At 43.4% G+C, this 19412-nt stretch overlaps 1 protein-coding gene across 1 annotated transcript in view; it reads right to left on the reverse strand.

Annotated features, from left to right (window-relative positions):
- ADCY1 (adenylate cyclase 1) overlaps positions 1-19412 on the reverse strand; it is a 227861-nt gene that overhangs the window by 178205 nt on the left and 30244 nt on the right. The gene's annotated exons all lie outside the window — the stretch shown is intronic.

A 19412-nucleotide genomic window follows, 5' to 3' on the forward strand; every position in this document is an offset into this window, starting at 1 on the left:
GTTTTCCAATTTCGACATTATATCTAGCTTATTTCCTGTTATTACACCCAGAACAGCCTCTGACCTAGCTATCTGTTCAACATACTCTGTAGAGAAGTTCTGTGTATCTCTGGGCACAATCTTCCATCTTTAGATTTTTACATGCAAAACTCGGAGTCCTTTTTTTTTCCCTCAGGACAAATCTTGCTGTCAGACACATGGGTATTGCTTTTACTGATTTTAAAGGGACTAGCAAGACAGGTCCTGTTGTATGTCCTTCAGTCATATATGAATAGCTAAAAGCTAATGTAGTGGCCACAAAGGATTTCTTAACTGAACTAACATACAGTCTGTCACCTGCAGGAACATTGTTTATCTTTTTGTTCTATCCAGGAATCCTCCAGCAATATCCAACTGTCTCTACTGTCATTCACTCCAGAAATCCAACCACCAGTGAGAGTGATCAAATCAGCACATAAAGGGGATGCTATCACAGATCTCAACCATGAAGACAACATCAATGAGGCCAACCAACAACTCTCCAGCACCACCTACTATAAAGAACGCAAAGAAAATCCCATACCACAATTCAAACAGGAATTTAAGGATATCATCAAATCCTTCCCCAAACACTCGAAGAGAAACTCTACAAATTCATCTCCCAGGAGCCCACCCCAGGGGCCTTCTACCTGCTTCCCAAGCTACACAAACAAGGGAACCGCGGCAGACCCATTATATCTGGCTCTGGCCCACTTACTGAAGGACTATCAGGACTCATAAAAGCCATTCTCAGACCACTCACACATAAAGGTTCAGCTTCCCCCAGGACACAACCAACTTCCTGCAGAAACTCTGCAACATTAACAACTTCCCTCAGAACACCATCTTTGCCACCTCCTTAGACCCCAACATCTATCACAATGAAAGCATTGCTGCCTCAAGTATCTACAAGAACATGGACACACTCAGATATCCACCCCAAACACATTGCCAGACTCATGCATTTCATCCTCACTCATAACAATTTTACATTCAACAGACACCTGGTCCAAACCATGGGAACAGCGCTGGGTACTAGGATGGCTCCCCAATATACCAACCTCTTCATGGTTCACCCTGAGGAAGAATGAACCACGAAACCAATGATGTACCTGAGGTACATCAAGGATATTTTCATCATCTGGACACACAACCTAAACTCTGTCACAGAATTCCACCATAAAGTCAACAACCACCATCCATCAAACTCTCTAGAACACTCCCAAACCAGCATCAACCTCCTGGATACCAGGATCAGCTTCAGCAATGGAACCCAATGCCAGAAATCCATGGATCACCACACTTATATTCAAATATCCAGTAACCACCCCAAAACACACCAAGAAATTGGTTATCAACAGCTAGGCACTCAGATACCACAGAATATGCTCCAAAGAGAAAGTCAACTCTAGGATACACACGTTCACACTTAAAACCACCATCACCAACCCAGGCACTCTGCCAGAGAAGTAGATTGCATCATGGAACAAACCACTCAAATACCTCAAGAGAACCTGCTTCAATAGAGAAATAACCTCCACCCCCAACCTGCCTGACTATACACCCCTAGTTGTCACTTAGCACCCCAGACTGGAACCCATACAGGGTATCATACTTGATGGGGACCACATCCTGAAAGAAACCTTTCACAACCCCCCCCCCCCCTTCTGGCTTTCAACCAACCCCTAACGTCACCAAGATCATCAGAAGCAAGCTCCCTACAGACCAGGACACACCAACTCAAGGTGGCACCAGACCCTACCAGAACAACAGATGCAAAACCTGCAGACATATCTTCACTGCTACGATGATCAATACCCTCCACGACACAAATAGTTGTTAACGGGCCATTTCACCTTGAATAGTCTCTTAGAATATGTATTAACTACTTATGCTAGACAATTTGTTCCACCTTATATTTAGCTGTGACACTGAGTACCTTTCCCAGATCTGAAGAACAGCTCTGTGTAGCTTGAAATCTTGTGTTTTTCACCCACGGAAGTTGGGCCAATAAAAGATATTATCTCACCCATCTTGTCTCTCTAATAGTCACTCCTTAAATCTAAATAGTTTCTATAGTGTCAATCAAAACACAGCCTTCACTCAGACAAAGTTCTCACTCACTTTAGTAAGATTAGGCTCCATATTTTTATGCTAATTTGATATCTTCTCTCACGCATAGTACAATCACCCTTCTTTTCTTTTAAAACTCACAAAAGTAAATTCTATTGTCACTAGGCTAAACTCTGTGTTAAACCTGTGCCATTTCATTGACTTCAGGGGAATGAACAGGTATAACTGAGAACAGAATTTTGCTCTGATAGTTTCAATCTCCCAGTCAGTATTCTAAATTTTAGTTCTTACATGTATATCACAATTCTCCATCAACACACAGGCTTTTAATATAACTGTGACGGGTTCCCCTCAGGGTGCCACCTGGAACTTGGGTACCACTAAGCCTCCTTGACCCACCAGCCTGGGCTCCCTCTCACATTGTGCTGCTGTGATGAGTTGCTAAGCTCTCCAAGCTTGCTCTTTCAATCAGCATACACACAGGTAGGGACACATCCAGCTGTGGTAACATGCTGACAGGCTTTCTGACTAGCCCCTGAATGAAAAGGTTATACAGCTAGGGCACTTACCAGCTTATCAAGCACACCCCCCTTCTGGAGGGTAACCCCAAAATTATACTGTTCTGTACTGCATAGAGATTTGTACAGTGTAAACTCATGAGATTTGCCCCCTCCCTCAATGTGGAGAGGAATATACACAGCTTTCTGCCCCAAGTTATGATTTCCACTCACTGGTTTTAGACAAAACAAAAACAATTTTATTAACTACAAAAGATAGATTTTAAGTGTGAGGGATAGTAAACAGATCAAAGCAGATTACCTAGCAAATAAACAAAAACACACAATCTAAGCTTAATATGCTGAAGAGATTGGATACGAGTAGCAAATTCTCACCCTAATTTAGGCAGTTTGCAGAGATTCTTGAGGGCAAGCTGCACTTGCTTGCAGCTTAAAACCCCAGGTATTCCTTTCACAGGCTAGAAATCCCTAGCCTGGGTTCAGCCCTTTTCCCCCAGTCCTCAGGAGTTTCCAGCAATCTTCTTGGGCGGGGACTCAGTGAAGAGCCATGATGACATCACTCCCCTGCCTTAAACAGCTTTTGCATATGGCAGGAACCCTTTGTCTCCAATTTTAGTTCCCACGCCTTTCAGTGGTAAAACACTGATATTCCAAGATGGAGTAAAGTACCAGGTGATCTGTTCACATGCCCCTGTAGCGTTATAGCAGCCATGACTCAGAGGCTGTTTGTAGCATCCTCAGGTAGGCTCCCCAGGAAGGCTCCCTGGTGAGAGATTAGCATCTTCTAAGATCTATTGTTCTTCCTAATGGCCCTTCCCAGCCAGCCATCTAGACTGACTGCATTCTGCCTCATGTAAGCACATTTGTAATAGAGGCATATACAATATTCCTAACTTCAGATACCAAAATGATACATGCATACAAATAGGATAATCATATTCAGTGAATCAAAACCTTTTCAATGATATCTTACATGACCTATTTCGCATAAAATACATAATAGTTATGCCATAATCATATCAGAATAATATTACTGTGAAGAATATGGGGCATAATCCCACAATAACAATCCTATTTATTTGTCTTATTTCACCTTCCTATCCCACTTTCCTATCTTTTTCCTATAGCATTTGCTAATAATGTGTATGGATAGCTGTCCTTTGTATTCTTCCCAAACTCTTAGTGTAAAGAAAAGGACTAGTCTACCGAACAATCCAACGAGGAGATAGCTTTGCAATATAGAAATTTAGACATGCATATTTTCATACCATGTAATATTAAAATGCTTATGCAGTACAGTCAATATGTGGAATGAATTGATGCAGATGAGCACTGAGGTAAATATTGTAGCTGGATTTTTATAAGTCTAAACAATTTTCTGACCATTAATAAACACAAAATCATGTCCTTGGAGGCATTATGTGATAGCCATCCATGACCAACTTGACATTTCTGCCTCCCCTCTCATCATGTACCGCATTACTCAATTAGCTGCGTGCATGAAATATATCAAGTAATTGCATTTTGCCTATTCAAATTACCCCTGAGTTTCAACTGGATCGTAGAAGCCTACTAGGAGTTAAACAGCTTCTGTATTTCACCTAACCAGTGATAGTATTTCAGTGGTACAATAGGCAAAGTGATCCCACTAAGTCTGTAAACTCTCTTGATGCTTTTGCAAGAAGTAAAGAAATAAAACTGAACCTATCTGTAGTATTACAAAATTAACTAAATCCATGTACTGCCTTTGACCGTATTATAACATTGCACACTTGAGCTTAACATTGTCAGTAGATACTGCGGTACTTGAGGTTACTGTAGTATTTGTATAAGATTTAGTGCATGTACAATGCTCTGCATTAGTCTGGTGCATCAAATTGTGGTTAATGACAGAAGTGGGATATAAAAATAGATGAATTAATGATCTGACCTGGTAAGGAAACTCCTTGGAAAAAACGCATTACATAATTTTAGGAAATTTAAGGAATCTGAAAACCCAACCAGTCAGCCTAAGCTTATTCTCACACTCTATAGTAAAAAGCCAGAGATTCTCTTGTTCAAAAAAGAATAAAAGCAGTCTGCTGTACTTTTATCAAGACACAGGGGTGAATCCAGACACAACCCTAATCATTAAATTATTATTATTATATCCCCAAGATTATTTTGATTTGGAGTACGATTTCCAAGCATCTAAGTGATTAAGGAGCCTACGTTTCTTTTCCCCCACAAAAGTGATTTGGGCACTGAGGAGCCTAAATCCCACTGACTTTCACTCACAGGCACTTCTGAAAATGTTATGCATAAGTTACAAATAATTCCACTTTCTGAATGTGTGAGCCTTGTGAGATTTAGCACTTTGGAGCAGTAAGTAATGTGTCACATACCACAATGTATGTCTGTATTCCGAGTGGCAGTAAGATACAACTGATCCTATTGTATTAGGAAATGTTCCCATAGCCTGTTTGCACAGGGAAGTAGGAAATGGTTGTAAACATGTGGACCTTAGAGATACTTAACTTTTGTTTGTGAAAATAATTGCAAAAGGGGACTGACAGAGGACTTTAATTATCAAGGCTATTTAACAATGGAACAGATACAACATGGCAACAGAAATTTGAGCTTCCCATTAGGGCAGCTCTGACCAGAGGAACAGCCTCAAAGTGAGGGAGGATAGTTCAGTTTTCACGTTCAACCAAAAAGAAGCCTCTGTGCCTAAATCTCTAGCTACTAAATCTCTAGCTACAAATTAGAGACACATTCACTAGTGAAGCACTTCTGAAAGGTCCTGGAAGCTGAATACAATACAATTAACAATAAATAATAAGCATTGTTTGAACTGAGTGTGGGGAAGAACTGCTCGAGGGCAGAAACACATTCTAAAGATGCCAAGCGCTACAAGATTTGCAGCAGGAGGTTGTACAATATAAGAGCAAGAGGGTAAGAGTGTGTAAAATTGAAAGGTTTCTTCATTAATGAGAAGATCTGAATGGTGAATGTGATATTACGGTGCCCTACAGGGAGTGGATGCTTCAGGAAGGGAACATGGAGAAGATAGGTAGGGTTCCATTTCTAGCACCTGCTCCACCTGAGACCAATGGCAGTTTTACCATGGACTTCAGTGGAAGTAGGATTAGGCCCATAGTAGAAATAAATCAGGTTTCAAAATTCTGTGTACCAACTTGCCCAGGGAAAGCAAACCATTTCAGTCCCTTGCTGACAGCAACAGAGTTTTCGCTGGAATTGTGATCATGATAAAGGGTGGGCCAAGCTGATTTTGTGAGTAGGTTGGAAAACAAACTAGGATGAATTAAACAAAATAGTAATGTACATGGGATTAGCTTTCAGATCTACAGACAAGAAGTCCCAGAAGAGAAGTAAGAGAGACAGGGAGGGCTATAAAGATTCAGAAATGTTGATTTCAATCTGCTAAACCCACAGATAGGCAGACAAACAAGAAAAGAGACAGCCTGCTTTTAGGTCCGGAAGACAGCAAGGCAGACAGAGGAGAGGAAAAATTGGCAGTTAACTATTTATCATCTGGGAGATCCAGTCAGGCAGCCAAAAATTCAGTAACAGATAATCAACTTATGCACCGTACAGAGTGGAAATGTTAGTGGTAGCAGCCATCTGTAAAATGAGCCAGCTAGCTCTGCTGCTAAATCAGTCCCAGTTCACTTGTTAGCTACCAGCTATCCATGTGACCAGAGAACAAAGCAGCCAACGTTAGTCTCTAAGATGCCACAAGTACTCCTTTTCTTTTCGCGAATACAGACTAACACGGCTGCTACTCTGAAACCTGCCTACTGAAAGAGAGTCAGATAGCCACCTAGTGTGCAGTAATTTCAGGGAATTACAGATTGCAACAGTCAACCTAAGGTACCAAAATTTCAATGATTTTTCACTAAACACAGGTGGGGGATGAAGCTCCAAATCAACATATTTTCAACAGCCACTGACAGTTAGTGACATGTAAGCATGCTGTGCTTTTGTAGTTTTTATCATCATTTAGATTAGATTCCCATCAACAGAATGCAAAATATCTGCCCTCTCTTGTTAATTTACCCCCCAAAAATCAATTTAATTTCATTTACAAAAAGATTTGGTATAAATAGCCTTGGACTGATTAGATTTTTGTAAGTAAATATTGGTAAAGTTTGATTTCACTGTACACACACAAACCAACAATAAAATTTTTCCATCAATAATCACCAAAATTTACATACAGGGAAACAGTGCTCCTTGAAAACTTGTTAGAATATGCTGTAATGATATTTGCTTTATATATTTTGATGTGAGGTTGACAATCTGTGTTTTAATGGTTATAAAGTGTAACTTTTTCAATCTTAAAGTCTACTGTCATTAAATTATTACTGTCTGTTCCCCCCACATAATTCCCCACAGCTGTGAAAAATGTAAACCAACACAAATAAAAATAAAGGTTTATTTTTAAACGTTGATATTATCCATTACAATTATAAAACATAAAAATTAAATTCTGTCAACCTTAGGTATAAATAGACTTTTATTAACCCTCTTTATTGATTTTAGAGTGGAACTCAGCCAAATCTGTGCAAAAAGCCAAGCCAAGACTTATGGATCATTCCTGACCCACTTAAGATCTATTTTGTAGTTTTAAATGGGACTTGAATAGGCCTCTTGTAGGTTTAAATGGGAGTGGTGCAAAGACCTTTCTGTGCTGGCCCTCCACACATGGGAGAAGCACAGCCTCAGTGTTATAACATCGAAGTGGCACACCGACAAAGACGGCGAGAGGGGAAAAAATGACACATAAATTACTAAAAGAAAAGGAGGACTTGTGGCACCTTAGAGACTAACCAATTTATTTGAGCATAAGCTTTCGTGAGCTACAGCTACAGCTCACTAGTCTCTAAGGTGCCACAAGTACTCCTTTTCTTTTTGCGAAATACAGACTAACACGGCTGCTACTCTGAAACCTGACGTAAGTTACTGTAACCTCTCCTGATTGTTCTGCTGATATATAGAGAGACTTAAAACAGATGTTAAGGTAAGTTACTGGAAAACCCAGCTTTGCACATCCTACAGTCCCACAACAAACAAACAAGTCCATAGTTTTCCGCACAGTCTGACAGAAATGACAGTCTGTGAAGAAATATTTCATTATTATTGTGAGTAAATATGATCATAAATATCTGTCGATTTCATAAATGTGCTTGACTTCTAAGATGGGATGAGACTGTTTCCACACCCTCACCTCCAGGGTATCAGGTCAGTGACTACAACTCCTGGAGAGTGAATGGGTCTAACTGCTCAAACAATGGAGCAGCCATCATGGGTCATTCTCCTGGATAGGCCCTAATGGATGCTTCTGCTGACTGGAGGAGGAAAAACACAAACAGTTTGAACAGTTTGACTGAGGACCCTCAGACTATCACCAACACTCAGAAGGAGGAGAACATCAGAGCATGCTGTGAGTGATAACCGGTGTGGGGGCAGTTACAGAAGGATGTGGGCTGCTGGGAGAGAATGTAAATAGGGTCTGTCCTGTTCCTGTAACTTAAGAAGAAAGCTTATCTATCTAACTTAGCTTCTAGTGAAGCATAACATGAGATGAGATTAAATAGGCTGTTTTAGATTCCTCTGCTCTCAGATACTTTGTTCCAATTGCAAAATAAAAATAAATTGTTTTAAGAAGGCTGTTTGGTCATTATCACTAATCACAGGTTCCCAAAGGGAAGAAAGGCCGAGGCCCAAAACCCAGTTAGACCTGGAGGGGGATAAGCACTTGGTACACACGGGGTAGCACACCTGCTCCAAGAACTGAAGAATCACAAGATTTGATCTAGAGCCCAAGACCTAGAATCCAGAGAGACCAGAAAGGGTCAGTTAGCCCCATTACGGTGTCAGAGATCCAAAATAGCATGGTAGAAAATCCCTAGTTGACCTATATCCTGGGCTGTCTCCTTTCAATTTGTAATGATCTAAACGTTTTTGACAGAACTTAAAATTCCTCTGTGGATTATTTGATAATTGATTACTCGGAATTATTCAAAATGCAAATTGGGCTGACAGATCTGTCTCAATTACAGGAAATATTCCTTTTCAGCTAAAACTCCTGAGTACTACATCACCTATTTTATAACATTACAGCTTCATGAATGTAGGTCAGAAGGCAGCAATTATATTTGACCGATCATCTGACTAGAATCCCCAGTTAAAGCAGCCTAAATTTAACTTACTGGAATATACCATTTTAGAAGTAAGAAAAATATTCCTAATTCCAAGTCAGAATAACTAAAAAAAATCACAAATACTATTATAAATTCAAAACACACAAAGGTGTACATGTACATTATGGCCCAGATCTCTCCTGTTATAGTGTACACCAATTTGCCATGTTTCTCTGACCAGGCTGTTCCCTCCCATGACACAGAGCTGAGCTTCCAGGTCGTGGCTATGCAAGTGAGAAAGCCATGCTAACACTCTGATACCACTCAGTTCCAGGTGGCCCTTGACAAGCTTTACCCATTGTGTGATTATTTAGCTCTCCTCCATCCCTGCAGCATATGGGAACACACACACACACACGCACACAGTCTCTCTATCTACACACACAACTGTAGATCATATATACACTATTCGGATTAGATTATACAATGGAAGGAACCTGCACGTGTACTAGAAGGCTTTAATACTTTCTAAAATTTGTTTGATCACAAAGTAAATCATAAAATCTAAAGCACAATGAGCAATGTGTTTACCAATCTAATAACAGAAGTAACGTGTTAATTGCACAATTTTGATGAAGCAGTCCTCTAAATAGTTACTGTGTAGTATAACTATTGCCAATGTATTTGTCATGTAGTTATAAAATAAAATCCACTGCTAGATATTCATAAAGTCCAGATTACATTTATCAAGTTAGCTGGTGACAACCAAGTACATTCTGGTCTTAAATTCTGCCCTCACTACTGCCATTGGAGCAAATTGATTTATTCCAATGCAACTGAGAGCAGAATTGCTCTATAGTTTGGTTTTTATAGTTATATTGGATGTGTTTAGCTGTTGACCCTTTGGATTAGTTATTGTGAAATTTGAACAGAATGCAAGGCACAAAGTCAACAGTCAAACCTTTTAGTGCTTTGGGAGTTAACTGACCTGTCTATTAGCCACAGACCATGGATGATTTTGGCTCCGCCAACTACCTCACTGTGCCATGGAGGAACATGGAGGAACGGCCTCCCGTAGTGAGAAGGTAGTTCATTTTACTTGCTAGACACTCTGCCAAGTCTGGCAGCAGTGGTACTACATTGTGAGGTCAACACACATCCACTAGCATGGACAGAGCCCCCCAATTCATTTTATTTAACAGACTGAATAGTTGTCAAATGGTAAGGATGTGACCACTACGGACCTGAGATTAAACTGAAGCAGTGATCTGGATGTGAAAACTCCCTACTTCCAGTCCCCAGTTCTTGAACCATTCCGTCACCCTTTGTGATTTGGGTTATATGGACCAGTACCTTCTGCGGGGGATGGAGGAAAGTGGGAGGAGCACAAAATATCTGGAACATATTTCTGGAAGGTGCAAGATTGGAACACAGACTATTTAGTGCCTTGATGTATGTCTGGAGTCTGTGTTTATTGTTCTCTGGATGTGTCATGCTAAAATATTTGAGTGGGGAGTTTGTGTAGTCAGGAACCATCTTAAACAAAACTGGGATAGAAAGAGGAAAATTCTGTGCACATTTTATGCATGCTTGTTACTTTAATTATTACTTCACCCACTATTGTTTTTTATTTACAATTGTTATTGATAATGTGGATGGGGTGGCTTCACTGACAACGTTTTTGACACTGTAGGTTGTTATTATCTGTCTTCAGATTCAGCTACTTACTTATGATTGTGTCTAAGTGGGTAACGTGATATGTACATTAACTTGGAATTTGATGTTATCCTTGTACAACACAACACACTGGTTCCTAGAGGAGTGTATTCAGAGCCAATACAAATACCTGAAATAACTTCACTGTGAGTCTCTCATTCTGCAGCAGAATAAGGGCCCTAGAGAAAAAGTATAGGGATCTCCCAGGCCAATTAGCAACAGCAAAGGGTATCAAGGGAAGTGAGAGATTTATCAGTGAGAGCTTCAGTGGAGGGAACATGCCACAGGCAGTGGGAATGGAGTGGGGAGGCCCATAAAGCAGAGCCTGAAGTGACAGAGTGACAGTGCACAGAGTAATAAAGAGGCTTTTCTGACAAGCTGACACACCCTGCTCTTGACCTAATAACAGATTATCAGAATCTTGAAGATAATAGCAACGTAAAGGATAATATCTGGGCACAAAAATGTCAGATAGCCTGCCTCTTTAAGAGTAAATAAATACAATAGGGCTTCCCTCAGCCATAGTCCAACGTAAATATGTATAGTGTGGCTCAGTTCAGCTAAGCTCCAAGGCGAAGAGTAAAACACTCCAGTTCTTCTCTCATCTTCAGCCCTTTTCCTGGAGGCTTTTTCTTTGTGAATCTCACTAGAGATTCAGCTTCCCTCAGCACATCCCTTTTACAAGAGTATTCCAGGAAGGGGAGGGGGGAACGGGATAGGATAGTGTATGAATTAATTAATCCCAGCCCTCTACCTTGCCCTCATGACAGGCATGTGTTGTTGTCCCTCTAGCTTGGAAGAGCGTTAATCCTTCTCTAGCAGAGGTCGATGGATGGGTTCTAAACACCCACCCGAACATGCAATACGGTATTCCTTATGTCAGGAAGTGTTCCACAGACGATCTTGGAATTAGGAATGATTAGGTGACTGAGGGCACACTGCAATAGTAAAAGATCAGAGAGAAGAAATTAAGGAACAGAGCAGCATAGAGACTGGTAATTGATATATTTTTAGGAGACTAAGAAGGTTAGGAACATAGGTGACAAATCTGGTCTATTCCTCTCACTGAAATAAAGACCCTTCTTAAATCCATTGGATTGAAATAGGCATTTCATCCTTTTCCTTACACCACCAGGGTGGATATCACTTGTTATTGACATGATCAGTATAAGGCACCAGTGTCCAAAGATCACAAGTCACATCCTACTCTCTGGGACAGACACGGACTTTTCGTTGTGCTTGGCCAGCACCTAGCACAGGGGAGTTCTGGTGCAGGAGCAGAGCTCCTAGGCAGTACCACAAAACAAATAACAGCCGCTACCCTACAATGATGGGGGTAGCGTGAAGATTTACCAACCCACAAGAAGCGCTGGTAGGGATTCTGACCAGCATGCAGGCAGACCTGACAGGATTCACCATTCATGAAGATAGCCTCACTTCCTCTGTGGTCCTTCTGGGACAAAGTGCTCTCCAGGAGGTCCACTGAGGCCACAGTCCCTGTACTCCCCTGCAGAGACTGCAATTAGAAGTGGCCATTGAGTAGAGTACACATACATGGGGCCTCCTTGGGTGTTCCATCCCTGCTCATCACCACCGGGGCCACTCCCCATCTGGCCCACAGTGCTTTGCTGCATTCCCTTTTTACCATCACTGGTCTTCCATGGGCTTTTTTCTTTTAAACTCATTAACTCTCTATGGACAATGTGATCATTGGTTAATACCTACGGAAAGCCATGGAAATAATATCACAGGGTAAAAGGTGTGAGTGACTGTTCTCAGGGTACCCAAGACTGTGACTCACCTTGCTACTCCCTGCTCTAGAAAGAGGGAGTCTGTCTCGTGGTAGCAGGGTGTCAGCTCCCTGACACTTCCAGCCCTTCAGCCACTCAAGCGCTCTTCTCCGGGCTATGCCAGTCTTTCCTTCGCCTTGCAGGTTAAAAATAGTTGCTACCTAATCTTGAAATCTCTTTGAATTGTTCCCCTGTGGTATCCAGCCCCAGACCCTGGTTACTCATGGAATTTCTATGAATCCCCTACACCCAACGGTCCAAGGTAACCCAATTTAGCAGTTGTATCTTGGCTTACACCACCACTCCCATAAGCACACAGCTTATTAAAGAAAGAATAAAGATCTACCTAGAAAGTGATGGAAACTGTTACAACACAAAACAAAATCATAAAAGACGAACCTGGGTCTACACTTATCAATAGTTACCTTTCCTATCTCATAAAGTAGGTTTCCTCCCGAAGTTCAGTCCGTTGCAGAGCTGGCTGGTTTCATAAGAACCAGATCCAAATGTTCATGAAAGCAACCCCCTATTCCACCAAGGCTTTTCCTCAGGGAGTGAATCCAGAGTGCCTTTCCCTATACCCTATTATACTTTTATTTCTATTGATAGGAGAGCAAACCCCTGCCTTGTTGTAGAGTTTCTTTTCTACCTTTAAGTGGTTTCAATTGTTTGTCATTGTCTCTGGTGGTTTTCTATTGACTGTTTGGGGATATGGCACGGGTAGACCATAGAACCTTGTATTACCTTGCCATCTGACTAAGGGTGATAACTCCCTCTTGCTTGAATGGATCATCACTGAGACCCCTAGTGACTGATTTCTACTCAAAAATCTATGAAGCATACATTCACTATAAATACATTATTCCTTCAATATCATCCATACGTACATCTCACAATGATTAGGAGTCCTGACAAGTTTTGAGCTTTCGATGGATACTTTATATGTTATTCTTTTGGGATAAATATCCTGTAAAATGTGTTTGGTGTAGCGAGTTTGTCAGGTCTGATATGAAAACTGGTTGCAAAGAACCGGGGACCCTTTGCCAAGGGGTCTCTGTGTCACAGTATGTTAACTTTAATACAAATTGTTTGGTCCCTGCTTTTTATTTTCCTTAGTTCCTAACATTTTGATTAAATGAGGTCTCAAATTATCCAGTGCCTGAGCTAAATGGAAGTCACCATAGCATTCCCATTGCAGTCTACAAAAGCATAATGTTCTGGGGTTATAAACCTCAGCCTGGTCCAGTCCACACAAGAGATCCACTTCCTGGACACTACAGTGCTAATAAGCAATGGTCACATAAACACCACCCTATACCGGAAACCTACTGACCGCTATTCCTACCTGCATGCCTCCAGCTTTCACCCTGACCACACCACACGATCCATCGTCTACAGCCAAGCTCTGCGATACAACCGCATTTGCTCCAACCCCTCAGACAGAGACAAACACCTACAAGATCTCTGTCAAGCTTTCTTACAACTACAATACCCACCTGCAGAAGTAAAGAAACAGATTGATAGAGCCAGAAGAGTTCCCAGAAGTTACCTACTACAGGACAGGCCTAACAAAGAAAATAACAGAACGCCACTAGCCGTCACCTTCAGCCCCCAACTAAAACCCCTCCAACGCATTATTAAGGATCTACAACCTATCCTAAAGGATGACCCAACACTCTCACAAATCTTGGGAGACAGGCCAGTCCTTGCCTACAGACAGCCCCGCAACCTGAAGCAAATACTCACCAACAACCACATACCACACAACAGAACCACTAACCCAGGAACTTATCCTTGCAACAAAGCCCGTTGCCAATTGTGCCCACATATCTATTCAGGGGACACCATCACAGGGCCTAATAACATCAGCCACACTATCAGAGGCTCGTTCATCTGCACATCCACCAATGTGATCTATGCCATCATGTGCCAGCAATGCCCCTCTGCCATGTACATTGGTCAAACTGGACAGTCTCTACGTAAAAGAATAAATGGACACAAATCAGATGTCAAGAATTATAACATTCATAAACCAGTCGGAGAACACTTCAATCTCTCTGGTCACGCAATCACAGACATGAAGGTCGCTATCTTAAAACAAAAAAACTTCAAAACCAGACTCCAGCGAGAAACTGCTGAATTGGAATTCATTTGCAAATTGGATACTATTAATTTAGGCTTAAATAGAGACTTGGAGTGGCTAAGTCATTATGCAAGGTAGCCTGTTTCCTCTTGTTTTTTCCTACCCCTCCCCCCCAGATGTTCTGGTTTAACTTGGATTTAAACTTGAAGAGTGGTCAGTTTGGATGAGCTATTACCAGCAGGAGAGTGAGTTTGTTTGTGTATGGGGGTGGGGGGGATGTGAGAAAACCTGGATTTGTGCAGGAAATAGCCCAACTTGATTGTCATGCACATTGTGTAAAGAGTTGTCACTTTGGATGGGCTATCACCAGCAGGAGAGTGAATTTGTGTGGGGGAGTGGAGGGTGAGAAAACCTGGATTTGTGCTGGAAATGGCCCACCTGATGATCACTTTAGATAAGCTATTACCAGCAGGACAGTGGGGTGGGAGGAGGTATTGGTTCATATTCTCTGTGTATATATAAAGTCTGCTGCAGTTTCCACGATATGCATCTGATGAAGTGAGCTGTAGCTCACGAAAGCTTATGCTCAAATAAATTGGTTAGTCTCTAAGGTGCCACAAGTACTCCTTTTCTTTTTGCGAATACAGACTAACACGGCTGTTACTCTGAAACCTTAGGCACTGACTCCATGGGTGCTCCAGCCCTGGAGCACCCAAGGGGAAAATTTGGTGGGTGCAGAGCACCCACCGGCAGCTCCCCGCCCCGCCCCACCCCCGGCCCCAGCTCACCTCTGCTCCGCCTCCACCTCCACCTCCACCTCCTCCCCTGAACGAGCCGCCCCGCTCTGCTTCTCTACCCCGCCCAGGCTTCCCGCGAATCAGCTGTTTGCGTGGAAAGCTGGGGCAGGCAGAGAAGCAGTCCGCAGCTTCCCGCTCAGGCCCAGGGAGGCGGAGGTGAGCTGGGGCGGAGGGGCGCGAGGAGAGCTGCTCGCGCCGCAGCAGGTAACCCAGTGGGGGGGGGTGCAGGGGAACCGCTCCCCGCCCCAGCTCACCTCCGCTAACCTCGGCCTGAGCGGGAAGCCACCGCCTGCTTCTCTGCCCTCCCCAGCTTCCCGCCGAACAGCTGATTCGCGGGAAGCCGTGGGAGGGGGCGGAGAAGCAGAGCAGGGCGGTGCATTCAGGAGGAGGAGCGGAGGTGAGCTGCGGCTGGGCGCAGAGCGGTGCAGGGAGCTGCCGGTGGGTGCTCTGCACCCACCAAATTTTCCCTGTGGGTGCTCCAGGGCTGGAGCACCCAGGGAGTCGGCGCCTAAGGCGCCACTTTTGATGTGATCAGTGGGGGAGAGGCCGCTCCCCCTGCTCCCCCCTGGCTACACTCCCCTGCCCCTAAGAGTCAGAGGGACCTGCCGGATGCTTCCTGGGAGCTGCCCCAGGGAAGCACCTCCAGAACTCCCCACCTCTCTCCCTGGCAGGTGCCTCTGGCTCTTAGAGGTGGGGTGGGCACCCTATGGTGGCCCACGAGACCCTCCTACTGGTTCTGGGGGCAGTCAGGGGACAGGGCAGGGGTCCTGGGGACTGGGGGGGCGTCAAGGAACACAGGGGGATTGCATGGGGCAGGAGTCCCGGGGGGGCAGGGATGGGCAACGACCCCCTTGTGGGGTGAGAAGGGAACCCGTTGTTAAGATTTTGGCAGCTCATCACTGGGTATATACAAATTAACAGGACACATTTTGTAGGAAGCAGGCAGGACAAGGACTGATCGTGGGCAACGTTGATTACATTAGTACAGCAACCCATGGCAGCAGTTAACAAGGTGCAAACCATGCTAATAGGTAACACTATGCCTACTTACAGAGTTGCTGCACTGTGGCATAGGGGCCAAAATCTCTGTTAGGTAACACGTTAGTTCTGTTGTAGATACTGCAGCTAAGGTAAGTTATTTTAAGCAGCTCTAGTGGTAAAGCACGAGTGGAGCACACAGGGCCTAAAACGTTATTCTTGATCAGGGGGCTGCAAGTCATGGCCCGTGGGCCATCTGCAGCCCGAGAACCTCCCCAATGCGGCCCGCGGAAACTTTTTAAAAAGTTCTTTCATCTGGCCCTCATGGCTGCCAGCCAAGGGCTTGGAGGTGGGGGAAGAGGGAAGGGGAGTGGGCCGGAGAGACCCATGCAGCCATGCTGTGAGCTCTGTCACCTGCAGGCGCCACACCTCCCCCCCCCCGCAGCTCCCATTGGCTAGGGGAGAGGGACAGAGATACTATCACTAGTCGCTGGGCAGAGTCAGCATCACTAGTCGCCGGGCGGAGTCAGCCGGGGTGGCATGAGTGACATTATTGGCCTGCAAAAAGAACAGGAGTACTTGTGGCACCTTAGAGACTAACAAATGTATTTGAGCATACGCTTTCATTGTTAGTCTCTAAGGTGCCCCAAGGACTCCTGTTCTTTTTGCAGATACAGACTAACACGGCTGCTACTCTGAAACCTGTCATTATTGGCCCACTGGGAGGATTTGAGGACTGGCACTAAGGTAAATTGAGTTTGAGACCCCTGTTCTAGAGCTTAAAATGAGACTCTTGGGACCACATTAGAAACAGTAGGCTAGACTTTCAGATTTAGGCATGCTCAAACCTGTGCCTATATTGGTGTATGCCTAACTTATCCCAGAAAATATCAGGAGGTCTGTGCACATATTGTGCATGTTCAGGAAGGCACGTCTTAATTGTATTTGTATACAGATTGTCTATATACTCAGAGCACTGGATAGGCATTTTTTCTATAAATCAGAAACGGAGGAATATAAAAACAGATTAGGCAACGGTTCAAAGAAATCTAAGAGAGAAAACAAAAGGTAAGCACCAAGTAAATGTCTTTGCTTATACATCATTGAACTCAGTGAGACTCCACACTGGCACAAAGATCCCAATACAGGACCAGTGCTTAACTGAGCTAATTTACAGATAAGCTGGGGAGGGAAAGGGATAGAATAAAAGACTGAAAATATGATTTGATCCTCTGCCTAATTCCCACTTTTCATTGTCACACATCCCAGACCAAACTGCAGTGATCTCTGTTTGTTGTTGTTATTCCTCCAGTTAAAATGGGATATTTATAACATAAAAGCAAGCAGGAGGGAACACAACACCACATTCTAGCCCATCTTTATACAATGCAAGAAGCCAAAATGACTCATCATCTTCTGCAGTTCACCTTCAAAATGACCTGCCCAAAGATTAAACAGAAAGTCAGGGTAGAACCGGGATCAGAATTAAGATCTCAGCTTCCAGCCCTATGGTCTCTCCAGCAGACCAGAGGTTCTCAAACTGTAGTCTATGAATCATTGTTAGCCCATAGAACACTAACTGGTGAGCCTTGGAGAGTCAGATAGACATATGTTAATGGCTTCCCTCTTTGTGTCAAGCTGAGAAACACAGAGCACATGGGAAGGAGAGATGAAAGAAAGATCAAAAGGAGATACCAAGATTAACTTTTTTTCCTCTTCCCCTAAAAAGACAGATTATTTATCACACTAAAGACAATGAAAAAAACATCAAATACTTTCTTATCTATCTTAGGGTTTTATACAGCCACCCATCACCCTATTATCTCATGCCTTCCACAGAAAATAGACAGCAAAACCAAAGTCCCCCATGGACCTTGAAAGAGACTGTGGTGGTTTTCCGTTTTGGGGATTAAAAAGACTACTTGGAGTAGAGAATTTTTGTTTTGATTGATTGGATTTATTTGGTTCAGGGTTCATCTGTTTGCCTGCTAATGTTGCTCTCAAGGAAAAGTAACTTCTGTAGTTTGAATAAAAGGATATTACTTAGGAGGACAGGGGAGGTTCCACACACATTTACATGTGAGATGGTCCTGGAGACCATCTTTCTATTAAGATCAACTGCAGGCATGTCACCTCTCATATATCACAAGAGCTTGAAAAGCGGAAGCTTTCTCAAGCAGTGGCCTAACACCAATAACATCAGTGACCTGAAGACAAGCTCTGTGTAAGCTTTTCTTTCTCACCAACAGAAGCTGCTCCAATGAAACATATTACTTCACCTAGCTGGTCCCTCTAATATCTTGGGACTGACATGGCCACAACAACCCAACACCAATAAAATCACTTTCAAAATGAGCGTATTTCCTAGGAACATTTGTCTATTGGTTGCTTTGTGAAGGAGCTGCTTTCCTGTACCTACCGAGCTAGCACTGGTCTCCAGCTGCCGCAGGCTCATTAAACTTCTTAGCATGAGAACACAACATATGCATCTCACATGCTCTGCCTTCAATAATTGCTAAGCGCCTGAAAATCCCCAGCCTTGATGCTATATTATTGTGCTCATCAGCACAATTAGAAAATAAAAATCCTAACCTGTGCACTAATAAACACATGCTACCTTGGACACAATCCCTCCTAGCAAGGCAGAAATCACTTATCTGTGTGATTCTGTCTGTGTTGCTCTCTCCTCAGACTGATGCCACACACAATCAAGCTGTATTCTTCATCTGTAATACAGTATACTCCCATTTTCCAATTATCCAAACCTCTGCTTCACCCGAATTCCTTTCTTGTCCCAATGCATGAGATACATGCCCTCTGTAACATGCATCTTATGCTATGGGACAAAGAAGGGATTCAGATAATGAGGAGGTTTGGATAATAGAGCAGAGACTCCCAGCCAGGACTGCAAGGAGAACAGCAATGAGGATGAGCTGATGGGGAGGCCACACTGCTTTTTGAATGGCTCCTGCGGCAGCGCAGGGAGCCCGGTGCAGCCCAGCTGTCATGGGATTTAGTGAGTAGGGCCATGACAGCGCAGCTGCAAAGGGCTCTCTGCTCTGCTGCAGGACAGTGATGCCCAAGCCCTGCAAGCACCAGGTGCAGGGAAAGCTGACAAAGCAGAGCAGAGCAGAGCAGAGCCCCCCCCCCCGCCCCCAGTCACGACTGCGAGGAGGCTAGATGACTCCTTCCCCCTCAATTTTCCAAACTCCTGATTCTCCAAATAAAATCCATGTCCCCGTGCTATGTGGGAGTATACTGTATATCCCTGGTTTGAGTGTATGACTGGG

This window comes from Lepidochelys olivacea, assembly GCF_965140295.1.
Source record: "Lepidochelys olivacea isolate rLepOli2 genome assembly, chromosome: 2".
Taxonomy (NCBI): Eukaryota; Metazoa; Chordata; order Testudines; family Cheloniidae; genus Lepidochelys; species Lepidochelys olivacea.